Genomic DNA, 20,828 nt, shown 5'->3' on the forward strand with positions numbered 1-20,828 from the left:
TGTTTCCTGCTTTTACATGGTAGAAACTGTTGAGTTGATTTTTTTTAGGCCTTACAGACAACTTTATTAATTTATATGTCAAGATGAGAGGAATCATTGAAGAATATGAAAACACAAACTGTTAGAAATTGCTTTAATATTGCTACAAAAGTACCCCAGTCAGCAAGAGGCAATAGAAATATTTACCCTATAACCAGATAAATTTGCCTGAGAAGCTGGATCCAAAAGGCTTCTGACATTTATAATTCCTCCTAGGACTAGAGTTGCAGGAAGTCTATCATTTCTCCCATCTTAAAGGACAAAAGGTAAGTACTGGCAAAGGAGCTGTTGTAGTTCGCATCTTAATACTGTCAAGTATCAGTGCCTATGTACTTGTGTCTTTGACCTGCTGATTTCTCTTACCTTTGTGAATTGCTAATCCCAACATTTCCTAGGTGACCTGTATTACTAGTCACAAGTGTTTTACTAGTCTCAAGTATTGCCTGTGGCACTGCTGCTTGCTCTCGTATCTGCTCACACTCTGGGAATCTAAATCCTCCGTGACTGTCAGTTCTGGCCTAGAGCACTATGCTGAACTCCACTAGTCCCTATTTTACCCACATAGAAACACCACGACTGTCTCACATTTACCAAACTGAATGTGTTATTTTCATTCCTACCACGACCCTCTCACTTCCATACCCTCTGAAAGCAGGCTCTTGTGATCTAGCAGCTTAGGTCAAAATGAGGAACAGGACTCGGCTTCAGCCTGTGCTGAGATTACACGCGTGAACCTGCCTTGTATCAAGGCTGTTAAGTGCAACCATGTTGGATTGTTTCATGAATCTGAATTTAAAAATCCAGAAAAGTCTTTATGTTTGAATGGATTCTTCCGTTCTTGCAAAACGACTAACTAGTTATCTTGTGTGTTTATTGCCACTCCTGCTGTCTGTACTTAGAAGGTAGGAATTACTATGCTTTCCTAGCTGGGTGTTTACATAGAAGCATAAGCCAGAGGATTCTCAAAGCAGTTAATCATAGAGAAGAAATAAAAAAAAAAGAAAGAAAACAGAGAGAAAGGAGAACTGTATCAGGTTTAATTACAAATAAAAGGATCACATCATTTTAGTCTCAGGAACCTCTCCAATTCCCAGGTCTTCCTTGACCCTGTTAAGTATAAATAACAATAGTTGCTTAGTCCAAATCCTGATTAGGTCAAAAACACTCCTCAAAGCTGCTGATTATAATCCAAAGAGATACAAAACTTAGCACCTCTGTAATATTAAAATAAAAATATGCCCCAACAAACAAGAAGTTGATTTTGAAAAACCCAAAATACTCATAGCTGCCTGAAGAGATCTTGATCATCCCACTTAAACAAACATGCGCATATCCACTGGAGGTCATTTGGACTAAAATCAAGATGAATCCATTACTCATTTCCTCTCCGGCTCTTCTTGTGGCTTTTCTTAGACATTTCAGGAGACTTTGAGTGACTCCTATGTCTGTGACTATGTTGGTGACCTGGGGATTTAGAGCGGAATCTGTGTTGTCTGTTTCTGGACCTGCTTCGATGGCGTCAGGCTCCTCCAGTAGCGCACTGCAGGTGAGCGCCTTGGCTTGTCCCAGTCTCTGTAGTTTCTCCGTCAGTGGGTCAGTGGTCAGGTGATGGCACTCTTTCCAGCTTCTCGTCTTCCTCTTCCTCTTCCTCACTAGATCCCGCGTCATCCATGTCCTCTACCAGAGCACCGACGCGAGGCTCCAGTTGCTCGGCTTCTTCCAGCACATGCCGTTTCTGTAACTGAGGCAAAATGATGTCACAGACTCTCTCCGTGTGTAGTAGTTCATCAATGAACTCATCCACACGCATCAGCTCAAACTCTCCGTTTCGGTTCTGGCTCTTAATTTTTGATAGTCATTGTACAAAGGCTCCAAGTACTTGTAACAATCAATTGCAGTCCTGTCAGCCTCATGCATAGTGCCCCCAACATCCAGACATACTTGAAATCTTCATTGTTTATTATGAACTCAACAATGATATACTTTTTAGGTTGAATTTGAAGCATCTTCAAGGTTAAACACAGAAAAGGTGTTGGCTGTATGTTTCTAACATACATACCACCCACAAACTTTAACTCCATGGCTTTGCCGACTATAAGTTCAGTTGTAAGTCTAAAACACTCTTCTTTCCAGTACTATGATTCATAGATTCGCGTCTGGATGATCTTCTCTACCAAATACTGAGGGTTGGTGCCATGGACGCTGTGGGCATTCTTCACTGTGCGGTTCGCCATTTTAGAACACTTTCAATTCTATTTCCGTCAGCTTGCTTAATACGTCACATCCAGAATTTTATTTTTTTTTTAAAGATTACCAGAGGCTAGGAAACATTACAGAATTTCTTCGAACCATGGAAAGCGACCAGCTTTGTGCCGGAAGCTGTGGCTCTTGAGTTGATTTTTTTCTCCCATTTTCCATATTATTCTTATTGAGCATTTTTTTTTCATTTTAAATTTCTTTATTTTAAAACGTATATTATTATCATCTATCACACATGTGCAAAGATTAGAGGGTTATTTTGGAGCGTTGGTTCTCTGCGTCTACTATTGGCTTTGGGGATGGAACTGAGACTGTCAGGCTTTTGCATCCTGACAATTCTATTTTCATTCTTTATTTCATTTCTATTTTTTATGAAATTATGCATGAATGCATGCTGAAAATATACTCCTGCTGATACCATAAGAAGCCTTAGAGAAAGAGAATCTGTTTTATGATTACATTTATACAAAGAAATACATTTTTAAGCACTCATTTCTAACTACATGTGCCTAAAGAGGATTTGTTCAATTTGACTAGTTAAAATTGAAATGCATATGGGCTTTCGGAGATATAGTATGAACAAATAATATAAACTAGCTCATTCATAATTCACATACCTATTACATGTTAAAACTATAATGTTTTATAGATTGGTTAATATAAAATATATTGGTGAATTAATATAAACTCTATTTTTATAAAATGGCTAAAATATATAGGTGTCATGTGATTTTGTTGAAGGGAGTCACATAAATTTTTATGTTTTTAAAACATGTCTATCATAAAATGTTTTAAACAGCCAAGTATGGTAGCACATACCTCTTTTTCTAGCACTCAGGGAAATGGAGCTAGAATCATAAGTTCAAGATCACCCTTGACTATATTGGGATTTGAAGAAACTTTGATGAATCTCAAAATAATTATACTAAGGATAATAAACCAAGCCAAATAAAATACATCACCAAGATTCCACTTATACAAGAAATAAATCTCCAGGGAAAGGAAACACCATTGTTTACTTGCTGGGAGGTTGTGGTATTAATCTTAATTGCCAACTTCAGTGGGTTTAAAATCACCTAGGAAACACATCTCTGGGCTTGTGTGTGAGGATATTTCAAGAAACATTTAACTGAGAAGGAAATTCCCTCATTGCATGTGAACAGCTCCATCCCATGGACTTCATACTGAATGAAGAGAAAAGGAGAAAAGGACTGGAGTTCCAGCATCCATCTCTTTCTTCCCTAACTGAGGGTACAATATGACTCTGTGCTTCATGTCTTCTGCAGCCAGGATGGACAGCACACCTTCAAACCGTGAGCTAACATCAATTCTTCTTGCCTTAAGAAGCTTCGGACAGACAGATATTTTGTCACAGGAACAATAAAAGTAACAAACCCATGGGGAGAATTACTTCTTCAGGTGGTAGATATAGTTACTATCCTGATGATAAGGTTGATGTTCATTACAGTTAAAACAAGCACTAAGGTTAAAAAGAATGTTAGCATCAAAAGCATAAGATTGGAAACACAAAAGAACGTAAGAAGATTTTTTTTTTTTCACCTGAGCAGGAGATAGCTGACCTGACTAGCTAAGAAAAAGGATGGGGCTCTAGGAACAGTAACAAAGTTGTTAACCTAGTCCTCCAGGCAGCTCTCCCAAAGTTCCATTGAGGAATCCATTCAAGCTGCCATTGACCTTGCTCTTAGTAAACATCTTAACCTTATGAGTAATTATAATTTTTTCCCTTTTCTTTGGGTGGGTGGGGGGTCTTCAAGACAGGGTTTCTCTGTGTAGCCTTGGCTGTCCTGGCACTCAGTCTGTAGACCAGGCTGGCCTCAAATTTATACAGATCTGCCTGCCACTGCCTCCCAAGTGCTGGGACTAAAGGCATGCACCATCACCTCCTGGTTGAGTAGTTACATTTTCATATATATTCCTGCATATAATTGTAATAGACTATGTAGTATGTAAGGATAACTTCTAAAAAAAACCTCTGCCTCTTTCAGGTTGGAGAATACCACCAACCACCCTAGTCATAGAAAAGGAGACAAGTAGTGGTTGACAAACATTGATAAATAGAGATGCAAGACACAGACGCTGCCACTGCCCTCAGTTTAGCCTACCCTCCACTCCAGATGCTGTAATTTGCTTTTTCCATCATTTTTAATTGGAAATTTTCTGTATTTGCATTTCAAATATTATTCCTTTTCTCCCTACCTCCATCTTCCCTCCCCTTGCTTCCATGAAGGTGCTTCCACTCCCAACCTCCTTCTCCCACCTCAGCACCTTGGCATTCCACTACACTGGGAAAATGAGCCTTCACTGGACCAAAGGCCTCTTCTCCCATTGATGCCAGACAAAGCTGTCATTCGCTACATATGAACTGGAGCCATGGGTCTCTCCATGTGTGCTCATTGGTTGGTGTTTTAGTGCATGAGAACTCTGGAGGGTTTGGTTGGTTGATAATGTTGTTCTTCCCATGTGGTTGCAAACCTTTTCAGCTCCTTCAGTTCTTTCTCTAGCATCTTCATTGGGGTTCCCAGGTTCAGTCCGATGGTTAGCTGCAAGCATTCTCCTCTGTATTTGTTACAATTAATGATGAATGCTTGCTTGCTCTAACCTGTGTGCTGATGTAACTCTTTCTTCCAGAGAACAATAGCTGAGCCTACTGCCAATAGCATCAGGAGCATTGAAGGAAGTGGCATCTCACCTTGCTGACAAGAGTTTTAGGAAAATACACAGACAAACACAACTTGCCAATATATAGTTGAAATACATGGCAATTCTAAAGTAAAACGTTTTTCTCAGATATCTAGTGCTACTTAACAATATCCAGTTTTAGGAAGGAGGGAACACTCAATCAATATGAACGTAGATTGTTGACATATTGAAGTCATCGTAGGAAGTGCAGACATCAGTTCAAATTCTTCAGTCTAAAATAGAGTTTCCCCGATGCCTTCATCTAGTCTTAATTCGACAGCCTGACCCCTTTCTCTTTCACAATACCCTTCCTACTGCTGGAAAAGTTCCTTCAATTCTGTATTACATCTATATATTGCTATTTCCCTTCAAGGAAAAGAAAATAACAGAAAGGAAAAAGAAAGGAAAAGAGAAGAGAAGAGAAGAGTAGAAAAGAAAAGAAAAGAAAAGAAAAGAAAAGAAAAGAAAAGAAAAGAAAAGAAAAGAAAAGAAAAGCAGCAGGTTAAGGCCAGCTTCTGCTACATAGGGAGTTTGAGGTCAGCCTAGACTACATGAAATCCTATCTCAAAAATGAACAAAGCAAACAAAAACAAAACCACATTGGTTCATCTCATTATCCAGATCCACTGCTTGTCCTGATCCCTCCTCTTAGAAACTAGTTTTTGTTTTCCCCTCATGATCTCAGATGAAATAATTGCTTACATCCTCGAATTATTCCCTGCATTCCAGTCCTTCCCTTTGCATGCAAGTAAGATGCTTGGACAAAGAGATTCATTTCTGTATCCACATTCACTAACATCAAACCTGGCACATAAATAAATAGTAATGCTTGATGTCTAACTGCATGACAAAATATCTAACTCTGGGGCTTAAGTGATGGTTTAGAGATAAGGACCTCTTTATGCTCTTCTAGAGGTTCAGTTCCCAGCTTGAAAACATCCAGAACGCCAGTTCCAGGTAATCCAGCACCCTCTTCTTAAACATTCATACACATAAAACATTGAATATAGCCTTTAAATTTAATTTTAAATATCAAATTTGTCCTCCTCTATTTTATTTCCTCTAACACAATGGCTGGATTTTCTCAGGGACAAGGATGAAATTCATGCTCTGGCCCAACTACTCTATTCTACCCTGATGGCATTAATTTTGGTTATCTTACTGCAAGACAGATGTAATAGACATTTTTAGTTGTCATTACTTAGAAAAGAGTAACCTTGTTTCCTAATAAACTATATCTTTCAGTACACAAATTTTTATGTATGTAACTTAAACGTGATACTATCACTGTGTTTATTTTTGTTGTTGCTGCTGTGCTGTTATTATTATTATCATTATTGTTGTTGTTGTTGTTGCTGCTGCTGCTGTTGTTGTCGTTTTGATGCAACCCAGGCGATTGAACTCAGAGCTGTCTGCACTCTGGTCATGCCCTCCACCAATGACACAGAGTATGATTAGTCATCTCATGTTGGTCTCTAACTCAAAAATCCCCTGTGTAAGCCTCTCAAGTTCTGGGAGTGTAGGCGAGACCACTACGCCCATTTCTAGCACTGTCCTGTGCATATATCCTGTTACTTTTACCTCACTGTTCAAATGATGAATTAAATTTTTTCTTGTTCAGTTGGGCCTACATTTGTGCTTTTACTTTATATGTATAAAAGGAGAAGCATTATAAATTTGGAATATGACAAGTCTTTCTGGCTTGCATGCCCAATACTACTTTAAAATCTTCTGTTTGATGGTTGGGATCAAAGATTGAATGACTCTATTTAATTATCAGAAGGCATCAATTTGAGAGCTATACATGGTGATCTTACACCTGTAATGCCAGAACTTCATAGGTTAGGGCAGGAAAATTAGGCCAGTCCAGGTTACACCACAAGGTCAAGGTAAGACCAGGCTATATAGAAACTTCAAGGCCAGCTTTGGCTACATTAGACCATTACTATAAGTATGGAAGGAAATACATTAATTGCTAAATAAAAATGTTTTAATTTCCCTTAAAGACTCCAGTTATGGTGACACACACCAATAACCCAGCATTTGGGAGGCATGAAAAAGAAGATCACAACAAATTTCAGAACAGATTAATTAGTCTATTAGGTTATAATGTTCTGGTAGATATTAATCTATTCCCTTTTCTGTATGAGTAAAATATGCAAATAAGTATTTTCTTGTTTTCTGATCGTCTGGATGGAAATATATGTAAACACCTGTATTCTTATTTATGCAGGTTTTAGGATCCTCTAGATCAACTGCATCAATAAGGAGGTCAATATACTCCTTAGGGGTAAAAAAAGTTCTTAGGTATTATGCATTTCTTTTAGAGTATCAAGGGAGGGACTGGACAGGAATAGGCACCACAGTTGGAGACACTGCTTGGTAGCCAAGCATCCAAACTTACTCATTTGTTTGTTTTTGGTTTGTTGGTTGGTTGTTGGCTTGTTTGTTTGTTTGTTTGTTTTCACTTAACAGAGTTTGTCAGCAAACTCCATGAGTCTGTTAGATTTATAATCCTTAAATAATCAGAGGAGGAAATTTAATTAGACTCCATCCTCACCCTCTCACAGCATGGTAAGCCATATAGCAAGACACAATTTAATGAAGGAGCATCAAGGTATCCCTCTGTGGAATGCCACCATTTACTCAGCTCACAAAAAAAAAAAAAAAAAAAAAAAAGAAAAGAAAAGAAAAGAAAAAGAAAAAGCTATGGGATGGACATGGGCATCAGTTGGTAGAGTGCTCACTCAAATGACAGAGTCCCTGGGTGTGGTGAAATACCACATTAGTTGCTTTTGTTAATGTGATAATACACCCAGACCAAAGGCAACTTAGGAAAGAAGAGGTTTACTTCATCATACAGGGAAATTGGGGCAAAATCTCAAGACAGGATCTGAGGCAAAGACAGTGGAAGAAAGCTGCTTACTGGCTTGCTCCCCATTACTTGTTCTCCTCGCTAACACTACCCACCACCACCTTCCCAAGAGTGACCCCACCCACAGTGAGACAGACCTACCACATCAGTCATAAATCAATAAAATGCCACACAGACACGCCCTCAGGACAATCTGATGGAGCTAGTTCCTCAATGAAAGCTTCTTTCCAAGTAACTCTAGTTTCTGTCAAGTTGACAAAAACTAACAAACACACACATACATACTGATAATCTCAGCACTAAGAAGGTAGAAGTAAGAAAGTCAAGAGCTTAAAGCCATTTGTAGTTGGGTTTTGTTTCAAGTTTGAGATCTTGTTTCAAAGCAATAGTGCTGAGTATGGTGGCACTCACCTTTATTCCCAGCACCCTTTAGATGGCAAAGACAGGTGAATCTTTGTGAGCTTGAGACCAGGCTGGTCTACATAGTGACTTCCAGAACAGCCAGGACTATGTAGTGAGAAACTATGTCAAAACAAAATAACAACAAAATATTTGAAGGTGGTCTTAATTTCTCTATGTGTCTCCCTCTCCCCTTCCCCATTCTGTTTCTCCCAACTCATCAAAAAATCTTGCTAGTTCTACCTTCTACACATGTCCAAATAATTGACCATTACTTCCTCCTGACTATCATCCTGGTCTAGATTGCTATCATTTCAAACAAAAACTATGGCAATGGCCAACTCCATGGCTTTTGGGATCCTGCACTTATCTTTCTCTAGACTTTAATGGTTAAAGTGACCTTTTAAAAAGAAATTGGTTCACATTGTCTTCTTGCTAAGCATACTCAAAACAGCTCCTATCAATGATCTAAAATGAACCATTACTGTGGGGGTCAGAGCCAGCTGGGAAATAAATCATGAAAGGAAGAGGAAAACTTGGTTCAGCCTGATTTAGTTAATGCTGGTTCAAATTTCCAGAGTTTGACACCAAGTAGTTTGTTTTTGTACATTCAAACACAATACAACTTGCTGGGGAGCTTCCTGGTGTAAAATCCCTAGTGCACAAGGAAGCATAATTACACTGAAACTCAACTCAAAGTACATGTGCCATGAAGATGGGTTTCATAGCTTAAGGGCCTAGGATTTAGTAATGGTCTCTGACCAAGATAGCATAGAGTTCAACAGGCTATAATGTACATGCAATTCCTCCTCTAAGGATGAGTTTTACTAGCTGAGAAACAAAGCTGAAAATAAACATCTAAGGAAAAGAGTCTGTGATAAACATTCCTGAAAGATATATGTGAGATCTGGTTCTACAGATAGCAAAGGTCATCGGGCCTTTAACAACATCTGTTCCCTGTCTTCTGGGCAGAAAACAGGTATTCATTTCCTCCTTTAAAGAGACAACCCTGCATGATTAACATTTCTGGTTTCCCTAGTCATCTGTGGGCACAAGGACTAGCACCTTCCCTTGGAAGATCTACTCTGTACTACTCATTCCTGGTTCATCTCATACTTTTCCTTTCTCCCCATTCAGCCACATTATTCTTTGTGTTGTTCCCCAAGCACATTACCCTTGGGAAACCACATGTAAGGATAATACCCAAATAATACGTAAAATTAGAATTCTGCACCTAATTGTACTAATGTACACCTAGTAGTTTGAAGCCACAGGATCACAAGTTTGAATATAGACTGGGATGCTTATCAAGAACATCTCAAAAAAAAAATAAATGTTGAACTCAGTAACCAGCACAGGAAACTACTTACTAATTATAAATTAGAGTTGAACCAACCCAGTCCATACCCTATACCCACTAATACAGGAAGGAAGCCACATAATAATTTCTGTAAGTCCCAAATATCAGGAATAATTAAAAATTGATAATTTCTTGCATTTTTACCTATTTTCAACTTAGGACCAACCATAGAAGATCAAAGACATGCTCCTAGGCAGTCACCCATGATGCCTACCTTTAGCAGTTAATCTGCAAATAAGGATAATCTGAAAGGGATTGGCCCTTTCCCCCAACTCTTCTACCTGCCTTTGGGTCTTCTACCAAATATAATTAACAGTGATTGTAAGCTACTCTGCATAAGTCTTGAACAATATCATTGCTTACAGTCTCAGAACAGATAGCTTTCCTGGGGGGCATTTACCATTCTGGGTTATTACTAGGTCCTTAAGATTGATTTACTTATAAGGGAGGAAACAATAGTGCACCCCATTCAGCCTCTTGTTACATAATAATCTTGAAGGCAGCTTGAAATGCCATGTCTCTGCCTGGGACCTGCGAGGCAATTCAGATCCCATTCTTTTAAACAATAATCACAGTTCTTCAGTTTCATTTCTTGCTTTTACAAGCTTCACAGTGTGAGGAGTACATTCTCAATTACCTTGAGGCATGTTAATATCTGATTAGCTACTTAAAAGTTTGGTTTAGTTCTTGCTAAATTTTGTTGTTGTTGTTGTTTGTAAATATGTGTCTGTCTGTCTGTCTGTCTGTCTGTCTCTCTATAGGTAGGTATGGAAATGATTGCAGGTTTCTGTAGAGGCCAGAAGTGGATATCAGATCCTCAAGAGCTGGAATTGCAGGTAGTTGTGAGATACCTGACGGGATGCTAAGAATAAAATATGGGTTTTCTATAGGAGCAGAATGTGTTCTTGTCTCCAGCCCTTCATTTAGTTTTAAATGATTATTTTTTCATTCTAGGTCCCACCATTCTCTGTTGCTATACCAGGAAACACTTCCATTTTGTATAGCTCACTTACATTATGCTATTAAGTCTCAGTTCCTAATTGATCAACTCAAAAGAGCCTTCTACACTGCCCAATCTTTTTTCGTTTTGTCAACTTGACATAAGCTAGAGTTATCTGCAAAGAGTGACGCAGATGAGAAAGTCTCCAAATTGCCCATAGGCAAGTCTAGAGAGCATGTTCTTGACTAGTGGTTGATGTGAGAGGGCCTGGATTACTGGGGGCAGTTTCACCCCTTAGCAGTTGGTTCTGAGTTGTATAAGGAAGCAGGCTGAGCAAGCTCATAAGCAATCTTCCTCTGTCCTATGTGTTTTTGAAAGTGTAAGATGAAATAAAGCCTTTCCTTCTCAAAAGTTGCTTTGGGTCATGATGTTCACCACAGCAACAGAAAACTAAGTATGACACCTGTCCATACTGTCTTTTTTTGCCAAGCTGTTACTGCTTATTAATTAGCCAGATTACAAAAATACCATGGGAAACAGCATCACTCCATACTTTATGGTGAAAATGAGACACTCTCTCAGCTTACTATGTATACTTTCATATGTATCCATTATATATACCCAGGATGCAAAGTAATTGAAATCTATCAATTTCCCTTGAAATAGATTAATTATAGTGATTGTGTATTATTCTTTCCACTGTTCTACTAAACTAATTTCTGCTGGTGTTGGGGATTGTAACAAAAGCCGTGGGCACACTAAGCAAGCACTCTACTTCATAGCTACCTCCCCAGGTGCAGCATAGTTTTACTACTCTAAAGCATTATTCCCAGAAAGACAACGCTCCACAAAGTTTATCTTATATCCAAACAAGTTCCTGAGAGGACCAACAGAAAAAACCCTGAAGTTCTGTTTTTAAAATCCAGGGTCGCAAATATTAATGACCTTTTCCCCACTCTCTAAGAGGAAATGTTCACTACTACATTATGATTGCCGTACATTTAACTATCACTATGGGATCACAATCATGACCTCACTGTAGTCAAGCCACTTACCCAACTGAAAGAGATCTTAAACAGAGTTTAGAATCTTATAAATATCGGTCCAATGAAGGCACATTTTCCCAGTGTAGGAGAATGCCAAGGCACTGATGTGGAGAGAGAGCACCTTCATGGAAGGAAGTGGAGGGGGTGATGAAAACGGGAGGAAAAGGAGATAACTTTGAAATGTAAATACAGAGAATATCTAATAAAAATTCAAAGGAATATCATAGTGTCACTCTTCCCATTCTTAAATCCCAGGTTAAGTTAGTAATTTTCTGCACTTATATTAGACAGACAAAAATTCAGTTTTGATTCATTATTATGTTGTTTTAGTGCTATTTGGCAAAATCACAATTTGCTGATTGACCTTTCCTGGGGAGACAAGAAGATAGACCTATTCACTGCAAATAAGGGTACCAACAGTGCAGAGAAATTCTTTTATCCACGTCCAGTTTATTGAAGGTAATGGTTTAATTGGGTTTACATACTGGAATATGGGTGAGGAGTTAAATTACAGGAACAGGAATGCCTCAAAAAACAGCTTTGGCTGACAAAAGTTCTACTCTAGCTTGTGGAATAACTCATGAAAATGAAGTCTCTAGGGGAATGCCAAGGCACAGAGGTGGAGAGGGTGGTTGGGAGAGGGAGCACCTTCATGGAGACAAGTGGAGGGGGATGGGAGTGGGGTGGGGGAAGGGGATAACATTTGAAATGTAAATACAGAGAATAACCAAAAAATAAAAAAGAAAAAGAAAATGAAGTCTCTTCTACCTTTTATATAGTCTAACACCCTCCAGGACCATCTGCAGCTGGGGGAAAAAAGAGAGTTCTCATATGTGGAATCTCAGATCTAAACTAAATGAAAACATTTCCCTCCAGGAGAAAATGTTCGCAGCTCCATTCTCACTACCATACACTTAAACCATCAATGTATTGTTTTGTTTATTTCATTGTCATGGATCTGGACCAAAGTGTTTTGCAGGTAACCACAGCTTCCTGTAACACTCCATGATGATCAATGGTCTTGTCAAGTCCCAGGGGAAATAGCTTACTACAGCAGCCTTTTGTTTTTGTGACAGGCTATTGCAATATAGCTCAAGCTGTCCTGGAACTTGATATGTAGGCTGAGTTGACTTCAAATTCAAAGTACTCCACCTACCTCTATAACCATGACTGTATATCTTAGCATTTCAATTTTTCCCTTTCTCCCTTCTTCTGTCTTCTCTGTCTCCCTCTCCTTCTCTCTCTCTCTCTCTCTCTCTCTCAATCTCTCTCTCTCTCTCTCTCTCTCTCTCTCTCTCTCTCTCTCTCTCTCTCTCTCTCTCTCTCTCTCTCTCTCTCTCCTCCCCCTCTCTCCAGCACACACACACACATTTCTGATCATCCAGTTGTAGACACATACATGGAGGTTGAGGACACCACTCCATGCTGTCTCCTCTGGCAGACTGAGTTGGAACTCTGTATTCTGATGGAGCTGGAATTCTTTACTCTGTCCCCGAAAGGAATTTCAGAACAAATCGCCATGGAGACATGACTTATTAAGAAGAGACATTTGATATAGATTTAAGCAGACATTAAAGGAAAGAGAAGGTCTTAGGGAAATGTAAGTGCACACCCAGTTGAGATGTGAACGTCTCAAGAGAGTCACAAGTGCACATGACAACCAGTTAAGCACAGACTGTTTTCAGTCACAAAAGATAGCTGACAATTCCACTGTAGTGTCTAACTTTTACACAGTAGAATTAAAGTGTATGTTATTTAGAAAACCAAGGATGTCCCTGTTTTAATTCAGAAACTTATTGCATATCCATGGCATAAAGTACATATAAAGTGAAAGAATAGAAGGAAATAAATCAAGATGAATTAGAGAAACTTGGGCATTTTTTAAATGAATACAATTGAGTATTTAATAATATCTAACCTTCAGAGAAACTGATATTGGGGAATGATATAGTGGAATCTATGGCAGAGTTTATTTCTGAATCGATAGGAAAACACTAAAAATGTGTGGGAAAGAAACAAGTAAAGCTGGCCAGAGAGTCATGAATGGGAAACAGAAGCTGCTGCCCCCTGTGGTTGAATTAGGGAAAAGCTGGAAGAAACTGAGGGCGACCCTATAAGGAGGACGGGCAGTCTCAATTAATCTGGACCCCTGAGATCTCTCACACACTGGATCACCAGCCAGGTAGCATATACCAGCTGATATGAGGCCCCCAACACATATACAGCAGAGGTCGACCGGATCTAGATTCAGTCAGAGAAGATGCACCTAACCCTTAGAAGACTGGAGGCCCCAGAGAGTTTAGAGGTCAGAGGGCTGGATGGGGCGGGGACATCCTCATGGAAACAGGAGGAAGGGGAGGAGGTATGGGATGTGGAACAGTAGGAGGGTGGGCCGGGAGGGGAATAAAATCTTGAGTGTAAAAATAAAATAATAGAAAAAAAGAACGATGTCAAGAAAGCTGAAGAATTAGGTCACTTAGGAAAAAGGAGAAATTGGTTAACAAGAGCAAATGTTGCAGAGAGGTCAACTAGGACTTCCATTTGACAAATCAGGTCATAGCTGGATGTTTTTACACAAATTGGTTTAGTAGAGAGGCAGAAAGAAGAATAAATTATGCAATCATCAAAATTAATCTATTTCAAGGGAAGCTGATAGATTTCAATTACTTTATGTTACTAGCTAATAGGTTTCTCCTGTGAGATTAATGGTATATTGATTGGAACCACTCAGAAAGAGTCTCTTTAATGGAATGATAGTCATTGAAAATGTATTTATTCAACTCTTGTTTAATCAAAATTGTGGTCATAGATTCACTCGGCAACTGACTGTTAAAATGAAGATAATACTCATTCTCTTGCATCTATATCTCTTTCAACGTATATTTGTGTAAACACTTGTTTTGCTTATATATATTCACATCTTATACATGACTACCCATATAAGCACACATTTATTGAAATATTTACATACACACACACACACACACACACACACACACACACACACACAAACTTGCAAACGAACTAAGCAAAGAGGTCTGTGATAATTTCAATGGAAAATGTCCTCCATAGATTTGGGTATTTGAACAATTAGCCCCCAGTTAGTGGTGCTATTTGGGAAGGGTTAGATGGGCTTGCTGGAAGATGTCTATCATGGCAAATGTGCTTTAAGATTGAAAACCTCGAGGCTGGAGAGATGGTTCAGAGGTTAAAAGCACTGACTGCTCTTCCAAAGGACCCAAATTCAATTCCCAATACCCACATGGTGGCTCATAATTGTCTGTAATTGGATCCGATGCCCACTTTCTAGTATGTCCGTGACAGCATGCTCATATACATAAAATAAATAAAGCTTTAAAAAAGATTAAAAACCTCCATTACTTCCAGTTTGCCCTGCACTTGGTGCTTAAGATTCAAGATATGAGCTCTCAGCTTCCTGATTCCAGGGCCATGTCTGTTGCTTGCTGCCGTACTTCTACTGTGCCATGATGACTCATCATTATGAAACCATAAGACAAAATAAATCCTTCCTTGTCTAAGTTATCCTGCCCATGATATTGTGTCACAGCACCCGCAAAGTAACCTATTCAAGGTCTCACAGACTATCGCTCTAGGCTTCTTTATTTGCATTTTATACCACTGGAATATGTCCAAATCAAGAGATTGTCATTTGTCCCCTCCATAGAACTTATTTAAATTTGAACAGCTCTACTAGATACACACTGGTGTTTATAGAACACATAGCTGCACAATACTACCATATATGTAGGTGTGCATATTAACTACCACAATCAAGAGACTCAAGAGAACTCTCATCACAAGAGCTCCTCATGGCTTCCCTTTACAGTCACAAATCTCTCCCCTTCCAGATCTCTGAGAACCCATGGCAAGCACTAATCAGTTGTATACTTCTATAGGCTATTTAATGGTTATTGTATAACTTGAGCCAAAAAGTAACTTATACAAGGTCTCACAGACTATTGCTTCCTCATTTACATTTTATACCTCTGAAACATGTCAAAATCAAAGAGACTGACATTTGTGACTTTTTGAGACTGTTTCATCTCCCTGAAGTTTACGATGGTAAAGATCAATTGTCAACCTTCCAGCATCCAAAGTGACCTAGGAAGCAAGTCTTCAGGCATACCTGTGAGGAATTATTTTGCCTTTAGGCATGCCTGTGATGACTTATGTTGATTAGGTCAATTGAGGTAATTAGACCCTAACAAAAAGTGTGTTGCGCCATCTCCTGTGCCGAAGCCGTGAGGTGTACAGTAAGCAGAACTCTAGGGCTGATGAGATGGCACAGTGGGTAAAGCCCAGTAAACTGAATTTTATCCGCAGGACATGTAAGGTTGAAGGACGAAACTTACGCCCAAAAGTTGTCCTTTGATTTCCACATCTATCTCACAAACATGCATGCACACACATATACACACAAACAATATGTAATAATAATAATTAATAAAATATTTGTATGATTTTTAAATCTTTATGTAGATATACAATGATACATGATAATTGTATATACTTCCAATTTCTTCCCTTTAACTCTCACTTGCCCCTCCGACACACCTCCTCACAACTTCACGTCTTGTTTTTAAATATATTTATTTTGTGTGCATGAGTATTATGCCTGCATATATGAATTGATGCTACAGGTCAGAAGAGGTCATTGGATCTCCTGGAACTGGAGTTACCAATAGTTGTTAGCCACCATGTGGGTGCTTGGAACTGAACCCAGGTCCTCTACAAAAGCAACAAGTGTTCTTAGCCCCTGAGATTAATCTTCAGCTAACCTATTAAATCCAGTTTATGCTGCCCACATGTGCCCCAAGTATGGAAATACATACTGGAAAATGAACCTGCTTGTGGCCATATCTTCACTAGCAACAATTAAAGAAAATAAAGCATGTATTTTGAAAGAGAGCAAGAGGGAGGAAGGGAAAAGGGGGAGTGATATAATTATTATCTCAAAAAGTATAAATATTATCTTTAAAAAATGAGGGGGAACAAGGAGACGGGAGCAACAATCAAGATGTAAAGTAAATGAATGGGGAAAAATTATTTTCACTTGCCCACCAATTATTCATTGCCAACAGCTCCTCAATATGTGTAGGAACAAAAAAAAATCATCTACTCCATCTATAGCTGACTTGTCTTATGCGTGTAAGCAGAGATGCTCTAAGTTAGTAACAACACCATTCTCAGAAAGGTAGCATTTCACATCATTCCTGTCTATCCTTCTGCTCTTACCTTCTTTCTGCCTCTTAAGCCCATGTTGTTTTTTTCCCTGAGGCTTGGGGCATACAGACATCCCATTTAAAGGTAGGCACTCAGCCTCCTATTCTTAATACCATGACTAGTTATGTATCTCCCTGTTGATTACTGTTCATTTTAAAGAGTCTTCTCTGATCAAAAATGACAGCAGACTAGATCTATGGGTATAAGTATAAACACTTACTTAGGAGGCAAATTGACAGCATGACCATTGAACAAAATCTATTCTGGGGCCCATGACTCCTCCAAACATGGCTTTACAGACATATCCAGAGATTTGTTACCTAGGTAATTCTAGATTCCCCCAGTAATATCAGTCACATCCCTTAATCAGTGCACTCATGCATTTCTCTTCCCTCCCCAATCTACTTCCTCTCTCTGAGTTTATCTTCTCTTGATATTTCATAAGTGTATCATACAAAATTTGCTTTTGTGTCTAACTTCTTTCCCTGACTAACCATGATGTTTTCAATATTCATTCATATTATTGCATGTTTCGACACTTTGGTCTTTACACACTTCGATACGATTCTACATAGCACATTTTGTTTATTCATTCATTTATAACTTTAATTGCTCTCACCTTTTGTGTTCTGTAAATAGTTCTAGAATAAACATTAACACACAAAGACTGAGTCCCTGCTGTCACAGGCATGTAACTTGGAGATGCTTATATAGTAGTTCCTTGTTTGTGTTTTCAAAAAAACTGCCAAATTCTCCCTCCCCATCTCCCTCTCTTTTCCATCCTAAAAGGTGTCCGTTGTTATCCCACTGATTTCAATTAACACTTCCCTCATTTTTACCAAAAAAAAAAAAAAAAAAAATTCCCCGAGATGAGAGTTTGAAAATCATAGTCTGTAAAAGAATAGTGAGTATATACTTTAAGATTTCTGAGTGATATAGTGATCTCTTTCATAGGGAACTGGACTATGTGTGGTGGAGAAAATAGATCGAAGTAGTACATAGGCAAATGAGAGTAGTTGTCAGGGGAGGCTAGACCTAACAACCTAACACAGGGACCTCACTTCTCCATCGCCTTATCTGGGTCTCAGGGGCTATGCTTGCTGAATTTGTTCCACATGTAAAAACTTGGATATAGGAAGGTCACATTTTTTTATTCTAAAAGAATTACAGACCATGTAATATATGCTTCCTATGGGCAGGCTCTGCAATAGTAAGAAGCAGTTTTTGCTCTTGATGAATGTTTTGGAAAACTCAAAGACTTTTTTTTTCCTTTTACAGAGATATCTACTCTTACTGTTTTTCTGTTGCAATTAAGCAGTTAGCTGTGCTGCGAAGATATTACACTTTCATTACCACAGAGGACAGAAGAAAGTACCTCATATATAAAGGTCTAAATTCTCCTGGGAAAAATCCTTAGCGTGTATTCATTTATTTTTCTTTTCTCTTTTAATACACATTAATGATTTAAGGGAGGAAGAGATACTCTAAACACACGATTTTCTTGATGACTTTTACATGTAAATTTTAATGTGCCTGATTTTATTGTGTCTCTTCTTTTTTATTAGATATTTTCTTTGCTTACATTTAAAATGTTATCCCCTTTCCCGGTTTCCTTTGGAATTCCCCTATCCCATCCCTCTCCCCATACCTCTACGAGAGTGTTCCCCCACACACTCACTCATTCCTACCTCCCTGTCCTGGCATTCCCCTTCACTAGGGCACTGAGCCTTTCCAGGACCAAGGACCTCTCCTCTCATTGATGCCCGATAAGGCCATCCTCTGCTACATATGTAGCTGGAGTCATGGGTCCATGTGTACTATTTGGTTGATGGTTTAGTCTCTGGGAGTTCTGAGGGGTCTGGTTGGTTGATATTGTTGTTCTTCCTGTGGGTGTTATGATGTTTTAACATTATAAATATATTTAAGGGCTAAAAATTTGATAGTCTTTTGACAGGGTTTTTAATCCTGTCTATTACTGCTTTCATATTAAGCATTATCACTGAGGTGACTAAGAAATGAGTGTACAAAAGCAAATTGAAAAAGGTGAAAAGGACAAAGATCAAGTCAACCATGAATAGAGATAATCATGTTTCCAGGCTTGTAATTAATTTAGCATGTACAGTCCACAAAAGATACTGGCAGCTATAGACTCATTCTGGATTAAATCAAGAAAGCCCAAGGATAAGAAGTGACATTTAATAGAATTATTATTATAAGCATATCTTATTACAATGAATGAGATTCATGGGTTATCTGAGCCTCTGGACACCTGCTGGGCAATTGCAAAAAAAATGTTTAAATAAATAAGCCACCAGAAGCCTTTCAACTAAGTTAATCCACCTCAATTAGACAGGAGCTTAATAGAAAAGATTACTCTTTACAGAATTATCAGCATTTGAAAACTACACTCAATTTGTCACATAAAAGAGATTAAAGTCAAAGCTGAACATTGGACAAAGTTGTAACAATCAAGAGGTCCTTTTTTGAACCTGATCTATTGGGGTGGAAAGTACTTGAAATTCTTCCTCCTGGATGATGGATAGATAGAAGAGTATGTGAGAAAGCCAGGAAAGGAAAATATCAATTACAGAACATTTGTGGTGTGGTATGCAGAATCCATGTTTTTATCTGTATATTTGAACATTATCTGGATAAAATAATGGAATTAGGAAATGTCCCTAGCTCTGTAAAGCTAAAAAGATTAACATAGTCTTTTCACCCTGACAATGGGTTGTTTCCCTCCTATGCTACTCAACTTGCAGCGCCTGTGCTCCACTTTCCATTCACTGGAACTATTTTGTATCTGGTTTTATAAAACATGAGGGGATCATGAAAATGGGCTCTTTCATTGTCACCACCACCACCACCATCATTTATACTCAGTCCCATAGAGGTAGGAGCCTCAAGATCAAACCGAAAGACTAGAACTACATCTCAGTTGCTCAAGTACTTGCCTAACATGCAATCTGTGAGTTAAATCCCCACAACAGACAAAGGGTGATAGTGCCTGACTCTAATTTCAACACTCAGGAAGTAAGGTCAGGATATCATTCAATGTTACTGAGCTACACAGAAATTCTGAAGCCAGCCTGTTTTGCATGAGACCCTGTCACAAAAGAAAACACATATGTATTGGCTGGTTTTGTGTCAACTTGACACAAGCTGGAGTTATCAAAGAGAAAGGAGCCTCAGTTGAAGAAATGCCTCCATGAGATCCAGCTGTAAGGCATTTTCTCAACTAGTGATCAAGGGGGTAGGATTCAGCCCATTGTGGGTGGTGCCATCCCTGGGCTGGTAGACCTGGATTCTATAAAAAAGGAAGCTGATCAAGCCAGGAAAAGCAAGCCAGTAAGTAACATCCCTCCATGGCCTCTGCATCAGCTCCTGCTTCCTGGCCTGCTTGAGTTCCAGTCCTGACTTCCTTTGGTGAAGAACAGCATGTGGAAGTATAAGCTGAATAAACCCTTTCCTCCCCAACTTGCTTCTTGGTCATGATGATTGTGCAGGAATAGAAACCCTGACTAAGACACACATAATTATGAAAATATTTTTAAAACAAAACATGCAATTTCATTATTTACTTAACAGTTCAATCCAGTTCATACTATCAATTAAAAAAATTGGTGTTATCGAAAGAGTCATTGTCTTTTTTTAACAGAGAATTGCCACTTGATCACTAAAAGAATTATATATACATATACATATATATATACATACATACATATACATATATATACATATATATACATATATATATATATATAGTTCTATTTAGAAACATGCCAGAAAGAATCATAGGTCCCTTAGCAAAAGTCTGATAGAGGAGCCATCAGACTAGACCATCACATAGAGATGAGTACAAAAATTCCGGGATAACAGAGACTGTGGGCTGTTTTTGTTTTCTGCTATACTTTTGAATGTCTAGAATAAAATGCAGTACCTAAGATCAAAAACTCAGGTGACAGA

At 38.6% G+C, this 20,828-nt stretch overlaps 1 pseudogene across 1 annotated transcript; it reads right to left on the reverse strand.

Moving 5' to 3' along the window:
• Window positions 1-1,411: 1,411 nt before the first annotated feature.
• On the reverse strand, window positions 1,412-2,273 carry LOC308414653 (pre-mRNA-splicing factor 38A-like; annotated as a pseudogene). The gene has a single exon. The product of its transcript is annotated as a pre-mRNA-splicing factor 38A-like (transcript).
• Window positions 2,274-20,828: the final 18,555 nt, after the last annotated feature.

The sequence above is a fragment of the Micromys minutus genome (genome assembly GCF_963924665.1).
Source record: "Micromys minutus genome assembly, chromosome: X".
NCBI lineage: Eukaryota > Metazoa > Chordata > Mammalia > Rodentia > Muridae > Micromys > Micromys minutus.